Source organism: Melozone crissalis, unplaced genomic scaffold (assembly GCF_028551555.1).
Source record: "Melozone crissalis strain CALT ecotype California unplaced genomic scaffold, PUWL_Pcris_2 ptg000212l_1, whole genome shotgun sequence".
NCBI classification, from domain to species: Eukaryota; Metazoa; Chordata; class Aves; order Passeriformes; family Passerellidae; genus Melozone; species Melozone crissalis.
Window position 1 is genome coordinate 515,384 of NW_026535975.1, and position 8,761 is coordinate 524,144.

Here is an 8,761-nt window from a genome sequence, read left to right on the forward strand (position 1 = left end):
GTAATTAACTGAAAGTACAAATCCTGTAATAGTCTGCCAAGAATTGCTTCAAATTCAGTTTCACAAACATGATTTTGATGAGTTTGTATGATAACAGTTATACTAAGTATCTTCTGTCACAAAGTCTGTAAATGATAGGAAAAAATTATATATATATATATATATATATAGCTGTCACTTGAGAAAACTTGCATTCTAAAGCTTGGAAATGTGAAAAGATATTAATTTAAATGTTGTTGTTAAATGCTGAACAGGCAACGCTTAGGACAATACACAGATTACCTGGGGCTAACCCCGTACTTGTTTTGAGAGCAGAAGTTGCCTGATGCAGTGCTCTTCAGAATAATCTTGTGCATGTCATTCAGACAGGTCAGCATTTGTGTTATCAAGTTTTTGTCTCCTGTACTAAACTGTAGACTTTGTGTTTGAATTTAATGAACAGTTTTTGTGTGAGCTACTATAGAATGTTTTGTGCCCTCCCATCTGGGGTGCTACAGGGCTTAATTTACCAAAAAGAGCAAGTATTTCTTTAAAAAGATGCTGCTTTAATCAGTTTTTTTTTAAGTGGTGCATGAAATATGTAATCGCCATTTTGTATTGTTTTATTGAATAAATTACTTTCTGTTCATGGCTTCTTTGAAAATTCTGTCTGTGGCTGTGTTTACCTTCTAAGTACTATGTAGTTCACAGGTACGGCAGGTTCAAAATTTCACAGAAAAAAATTCAAAAAATATCAAGACTCAAGCATGATACCATTCCTGTTGTTTTAAAACAATGAAAAAATGTTTATAAATAGCAGCTGTTATTTTTAAGGACCAGTCTTTCCCCTTTCCTCTCTGTGCACATCATTTGTTCCATGCCCCAGCAAAGGCACTATTTTGGTTCGGGTTTGGTGGTACTGTTGAGTCAGTGGTACATCCATCCCTGTGCACAGGAATTGCTGTGTAAGCCCACTGAGAGCAGACATTCTGTGGAGATCTGTGATTGCACTTTATTCCTGCCAGCAGCCAGTAGTGGACCTGTGGCTTTCCAATACGGAGAAACTGGAAAGGCCAAGCTGGGCCTCATCTGTAGCAACCACACCCTGGTGGAATTTGATTAAATAGGAAAGTGTAAAGTATTGTAAGGACTCTAAACCTTAAGAAAAGACCTTTCAGTTGTTAAAGGATGTTAAAGGGTGCAGTTCATGGGACACCGGGGAGCATCCTTGGTGATAAAGAAGAGTGCTTGCAGTTGCTTAAATGACTTTTCAGAGCACAAGAACTATTGATTTCTATGTGGAAGAAATCGGGTGTAGAAGGCAGGAGAATAGCATGGCAGAGTAAAGACCTCCTGGTCAAACTGAAACACAAGAGAGAATTGCACAGCTGGTGGAAGCAAGCGATAGAATAATAGCAAGCTAGACAATAATGTAGCAATAATAGCTAGCAAGCAAGCTAGAGGATAATACAGGGCTGTTGCCTGGGAATATACAGATGAGATCAGGAACCCTAAGGCACAGCTGGAGCAAATTTGGCAAGGGATGGGAGGAGGGATGATATGGGTTTTACAGATACATTAGAAAAGGATGACAAAAAAAGTTGCACCCTAAATAAATGAAATGTGAGGTGAGGAGGTCTAGGGGCAGCTGACATGGGGAAGACTGAAGTACTAAACCAATACCTAACCAATTCTGAATGTTGATGAAGGGCCATTGTTCTTTGCTATGGAATAGTAAATATGGATCACATAACAGATGCACAACTATTCTGCAATGAAGAAAGTTGCAAAAAAGTGCAGAACGGTTTTTGTATTTAGATAACCCCTTGAGGGAAAATGCCATGTGCTTCAGTGTTGCTGTGTTGCACTGATACTCAAGGGCTTTCTTTTACATGTCTGAAGTGTGGGGCCAGTGTAAATTGCACTGTAGCATTCTGAAGAACTCTGCAAATTGTAGGCAATAAGGTTTCCTTTTTAAAGAGACCGACTGGAAATGTCTGTTCACTAAAGCTGGTCAGTCAGATTGAGTTAATCTGAATTTGATGTATTTTTTTCAGATTAAATGCAATTTTCCAGTAAACATAGGTAGTTTTACTTTAATTAGGTAAGTGCTCCAAACATTAATGGTTAGAAACAACAAATCTCTGCAAACAGTTTGCCTGACTATTTCTGCAGTGTATTGCAATATGGATCTGACAGAAATTTGGTTGTATTTACCATTCACTGAAATCCTTCAACCATTTCTACAATTTTCTTTGTTTTCTATAAAAAATTAACACTGCAGTTTTAAATGTTTCACAAAATTTCAATTCAATTTTCTTCAGTTAATTCATTCTTCCTTCAATATTTTAACAAGTCAGAGTCTATTTTTATGTACTTTTGACTCACATATGCATCATAAAAATTGATTTCTAATCATGAAAGGGACAAATCTGTCTTTTGTTAAGGAGATGGTTAGTTTATCATTGTTCTTTCTAATAATTGTGATATTGCCATTAAGAGATATGAGAGACTTAGTGATAAAACAAATCATAAAGTACATGTAGAAAAGCTGTTTAATTTTTTTAAACAAGATGTTATGTGATTTTGATTGTTCTGACTGTGCTTAGGTCTTGTCTGTGTTTAGGCAATGTGTTTTCCTAATTGTTGAAAGAAACTACTATAAGTGGGTGTCTGTTTCCTGAGCACTAATAGGGTTTTTTTGTCAATTTTTTTAGCATTTGCCCTTGCTGAATTGATTGACAATTCTCTATCAGCTACCTGTCAAAATACTGGCATTCGGAGTATACAGATAAAATTGGTAAGATAAAAATACTTCAGTGTTTTCAGACATAGTTTGCATTATCCTTTCTTTTCCCTGTTGCTCCTTGTTGATTTGTGCTGTGTGTTTTTCTCCCAACAGCTGTTTGATGATTCCCAAGGAAAACCAGCTGTTGCTGTGATTGATAATGGAAGTGGAATGGCTTCTAAACAGCTTAACAACTGGGCTGTATATAGATTGTCAAAGTTTACAAGACAAGGTGACTCTGAAAGGTTAGCAAGTTCTATATATTTCTACAACAATTAGCAAGCTCTGCAAAGGTCCATAAAATATGTTCTTAAGGCATAGCTGTATACCAACACTCAGCTAAACCCTGTCATTTTATGATTACCTAAATAGACCCATACTTTTTTAAAGTAGGCAATAGAGAAGCGTTATGACACAAAACTGGTCTTCTATTCTTGTGACACACTGAATACTTTTTTGGTTTTGGGACCTTTTCTAAACTGTCTTTTGCTTGCCTGCATACAGTTTGGGACGTGCTATGTCCTGCAAGGGGTTTTTGTACCATGTTCATCTCTTACCTGAAAACCTTTCAGTGGTGCATTAAAGGATACATTCAATATTTAAGCTACTGCAAAACAGGTGGTTTTAGTTCAAATTTTCTTTTTTTAGTTTAAATTTTAATTCTGTATAATGTATTATAAATTATACCTGGAGATGTCTATTTTTTGATGCAGGCTACACAAAATTCATGTTTTGCATTTAAAGAAGAAAGTGGAGGTTGTGTGGTGCCAGGCTTAATCCTAGTGTATAAAATTCCACAAAATCAGTTATGTACAGTTTTTGAGCTTTGGTCACATTTTAATACCTTAAGCCTAGGATTGTAAATGTGAAGATGATAATTACAGTCTCAGTCATAACTAATTTGTCATATGAGCAGATAGTGTAAAAAGTAATACAGCTGTGGGAAGTGATAATATAGCTGGGGGAATTGAAAACATCTCCAAATAGAAAGTGAATGTCTTTTAAGCATTTGGAGATAAGTGCATAAAAAGTGATTCTGGGTCACTTGTAAAGAAACTCAATGTTTTTGAAATTGCTGCAGGCAACTTTAGTAAATTTAGTATTCCTAAAATGCAGATTTAAACTGTAGATTACTACCACTTAATTGAAACAGAGGTCTAAATTATCTACACCTTATTTTCATTTGGGACTGCTGTGATTTAAAAATAAACATTTTCCTAAACTAGATAAGGCTGTTCAAGGTGACTTAGAAGGCATGGAATTTCACTACTGATAGCATATGTTATCTCTCCAAGTCTCCATTTAATAGTTGGTTGGCATTATTTTTCACTTTGACTCAAAAGTATTTTTATGAAAGGATGCTGTCAGAAAAATGAGGCTTGCTTTTTAAGCCATTTTTATTTAGTAAGATTTGGTTTGTGAGAAGGGGGCAGAAATGTTTTATAAGATGAGTTGGGAAAATACTTACTCTGTCATTATCCTTTTAAAAAGAGTACATCAAGAATTTCAGGCACATATGTTTTAAGCTTGCAGTTTTAAAATGTATAAAGTGAAGAATTTTTTACCAAAATGCCAGGAGGAAGAATTTAGTAGAAGCTTTAGATCAAAAGTATCTTTGGGTTTTTTTAATTACTTTTGTCTTGAAAAAATTTATTAAAGACACTCTTATTCTCAGTGATCACTCAGGATATGTACGCCCTCTGCCAGTGCCTCGTAGTTTAAATAGTGATATCTCGTATTTTGGAGTTGGAGGCAAGCAAGCAGTGTTCTTCGTGGGACAGTCTGCCAGAGTAAGTCAATGTCTGACTTTAATTTTATTTTAGAATGTTGGCACACAATCAGATTGTTACTTCCTAATTTTTAATCACAGCATTAAAGTATTTTATTATGTTAATTTTAAGTCTTATTTTGATTTTAAATGCTGTTTCTTTAATAAAATCAGATGATAAGCAAACCTGCAGCATCTCAGGATGTTCATGAACTTGTCCTTTCTAAAGAGGATTTTGAAAAGAAGGAGAAAAACAAAGAAGCAATATATACTGGATTCATTCAAAACAGAAAGGTAAATAGCCTTAAGATTCTCACATTTATAATTGAAAGCCTTTCCCAGGTTAATGTGATTTAACTGTGTAATATTCCTGTAATACTTATCTGGAGATATCTTCTCCTTAGTGAATCATTTGCACCCTGTAGTGTTGTAAAAGGAAAGACATTTTATGCCTTATTTTTTATGTGATGCTTTTTCCTCTTTTCAGTTAAGGTTAAATGACAGAAATGCTTTACAGTTTTGCATGTCAGGTTAAGAAAAATACTTTAAAATACTTTTCTAAGCACAGCAATTTTTTTTGTTGTGTATGAAACAAAAATGAATTTTCTCTGAAGCAGTAAGGAATGAATTAGGGAACCAAATTGTACTTGTTTAGAAATATGTATGACTGACCTGTATACGGGAAAGAAGTCCAGCCAGACCAACAAAACCGATTGATTTTATAAGTATTCATACATGTTGTAAAATAAATGAACTGTTTAGCTGAAAGCTAAACTCAACAGTCCTGATGCTTTTCATGAAGAAAAAGAGCCTAAGTAAAAAATCTGTAAGATAAGGAGGAAGATTGAAAAGAACTGGATTTTGGACATTTTTGGGCAAGGAGGGAGAGGCCAAGATGTAGCTAAGGGTGCAGATGGGAGGGAAAATGGTGGTGCGTATGACAAGGTAGTCAGACCTTGAGCCCATATCTTGTGGGTTATATCAGTCTTCTTGGTGTTTCATATGGATGAGAAAGGAACAGTAGGTAAATAAGGTTTTTATTGTGCCAGTTCTGGGTCAGTGAGTTGCAAAAAAAAATGAATTGCCAGTTTTGGTTTTATTCTCTCTACAATATCAGACTCAAAAAATAGAAACTGAAAATAAAAGCTTACAAAATCTGCTTCATTGTAAAGGGTACAAATGCTTTCCCTCCCTGCTTGATACTAAAGAGCAAGGTTGGATGATACAAAGTAGAAGACAAACTAAGGCACGCCTAAGTCGGAAGAAAGTAGCTGAATGAGATGCATAGGTACTGCTAAAGAGTTCAAGAAGCTGGCGCAATCAACTGTTTGAAATGTTGTGGTAATAATATAAAATCATATTTTATATTAAATTAACAGTTAAATTGACAGTGTTAAAATGCAAGTAAAATTCTATTTAGAGTTAAAAAGATAACTTGTAACTATCCAAGAGGGAGGAGATGATGTGAAAAGTAATAGAAGTGAGGTATGAAGATAATAGAGGTTTCCCTAAAAGATTCCTAAAACCCAGATTTAGGAATTTTTTTTGCAAATCATTGAAATACCTAGGCCAGTTCATTATATTGGTGTGAAATAAAATGTGTGAATGCATCTCGCTAAAGACTTGAAAAATGATCTGCACTGCACATACATCAGCAAGAGAATACTGTGGCAGAAGTAGAAATTGTAAATGGATTACTAGTGTGAGAAGAATAATTGAGCCTTTGAGCCATTCAGTTGGTGAAGGAAGTTACTTTTGCAAAGAAATTAAGGTGTAATTAATGTGAAGCAAAAAGAACTTTAGAACAAGGCCATAACACTAAAGAGAAGCGATATTAATGGTATCCCTGCTGGTCATCTTTGCTTGATGGGTAGTAGTCACCTCTCTTCACTGCAGTCATTTCTCTGGACCATTGAATATTGCAAATAAGTAAATAGTTATTTTCTAGTTGAGATAGATGCTAGGAATGTAGGGGAAGGTGCCATGGTAGTTTGTAATCTGTAGTGGGAAGGCAGCCAGATAATTTGGCAGTGATATTTTGGAGGCTCTTTTGGTCTCTAAATTTCTTCCATGATGTACAAAGTGGCACTTGTTCAGCATAAGTGTGCAGCTTCTAGGTTTGTCAGATCACATGGGGATGAGGACCAAGCAGCTCTGGCTTTTCTTCATTATTGCCAATCCCATCACTAGCATAGAATAGTCCAGGCTATGCTGTGGGCAGGAAAAAGAGATGTAGTCTTCTTTGACAAAAAGTCTCAAAAATTGTTTAATTATCATTTTAGCTAAGGAGAGCTCTTTGATTCCCTGGGGAAAGTAAGTCTTGATAGAACACCCTTAACTATTTCACCTAACTGATTGGGTAGGACATGTCTCCTTTCATGCCTTAGTGATGTGGGGTTTGTCTGCTTTCCTGCAAAATAAGGCAGGAAATGCAGTAGCTGCATTTACTACAACATATCTTCTCAGTTGTAGCAATTGTTTGCATTCACTAGAAAGATCTTAATCTTTGTCTTAAAAATAGGGGTTTTTTCTGGATGTACCAAATGTAAGGCATTACTCACTGGTCCAGTGTGAAGCATGGCATCAACCACTGTGTCTTCCTGCACTTTAGAAAACTGTCAAAAGAGCAAAGTGCATCCATTCAGGAAAAGACAGTCAGTAGTTTCTGGAATGGGGAATCTCTCTTTCTGTTAGGCTACTTGACATTTCATCTGGAATTGAGGATTCACCTTTTTTTCTTTTACAACAAAACTGTTTCTTCTTCTTGAGTTTCTGCTATAGAAAGTAGCCTATCCCTTTAAAAGCCAATAACTTTTTTTGGCTTTGTTTTCTTAAAGAGGCCTTAATGTCTTGCCCTCTTAATGCTTCCACTTGATGGATGAGAACATGAATATTACACAGTGCTACATTCAGTGTGATTAAATGCATTTTTAGACGGCACACTTTAGGTGCTGTGATGAAAGTGAGTTGAAAATTAACTGGATTAGTGATGTCACATCCTCAGCTTGTTGACTTTAATTTGGAAACCTTTATTTTAAGCTTTAATCCTTTGTGATACTTAGCATCATGTGTTCTGTATTACTTTTCTCTTATGTTTTTTAATCCCTTTCAAGTTGATGGGAGTTTGGAAATTCAATTTTCATCCCTGCTCTTATTATTTTACTTTTTTTGTAGCCATCTGATTCTACTCACGTCACAAGTGATGATGAAAGATTTCTTCATAATCTAATATTAGAAGAAAGGGATAAAGAGAGTTTCACAGCAGTTGTCATTACAGGTGTACAACCAGATCACATGCAGTACTTGAAAAACTACTTTCATCTTTGGACAAGGCAGCTGGCGTAAGTTGGTGATTTAAAAGATTTCATTTAAAAGTGGGCTACTAACAAAGTCAAGTAATTATGAACTGCTTCTTTTTTGTGCTTTGACATTGGCCTTATTCTTTTTAAGGCCGTTGATACTTCAATTAGCCTCCCTATCTAACCAATTTTACAGTAATGAACACAACTGAATGAGGCACCCCCAACCAAAGATGTGACTTGATGATTAATACATAATCCACTGTAATTTTTGCATACATATCCACTGTAATTTTTAGTAGCCGATTAATTTAATGGTGTATTACTAATGTAAAAAATTGTTTATCTAATTACTAAGAACTTCATCAGTTACTTTGCTCACAGCCATGCTCCTAACCTTGCTCACAGACTTGCTCCTAATTTACACTTTTAGGGGATCTTTTGGTTGGTTGACTTTTTAAACAACAACAAAAGAAGGTACTGCTCTTCATCCCAGTTTAAGAGGGAGAAGGATATATGACACTATCTGCTCTGTACTGTAATAATGTCATCAGTGGGCCTGCAGAACCTGGAGATACCAGAGAATAGTTTGGGCTTACCTGTTATGATGATCCATCTGTGAATGTAAACTGAAATACAAAGGCCTAGACCAGTTTTGAAATCTGGCAAACTACACAACTTTGTTTTCAAACTATGATTTCATTTTTTTGATGCCTATAATCTGATAATAATAGATGTACTTAAAAAGAGGATTAATATAAGAATTAGGTAATATCTTACTATGTGAAATATCATTCAGTGTTGCACATAAAAACTTGTTACTGAAGCCATTTTTAACCTCATGAAAATATAGGGTACATGACTTGCAGAGGATAATTTACATCCCTCATTAGCTTCTGGGTGCTCATGCAGTGAACACACACACTT

The 8,761-nt window shown here is 35.3% G+C and overlaps 1 long non-coding RNA gene across 1 annotated transcript; it reads left to right on the forward strand.

The window, feature by feature from the left end:
* Window positions 1–2,942: 2,942 nt before the first annotated feature.
* LOC128949274 (uncharacterized) lies at window positions 2,943–4,796 on the forward strand. The gene is made up of 3 exons (XR_008484189.1): window positions 2,943–3,012; window positions 4,443–4,557; window positions 4,710–4,796. It is a non-coding gene; the product is annotated as an uncharacterized LOC128949274 (long non-coding RNA).
* Window positions 4,797–8,761: the final 3,965 nt, after the last annotated feature.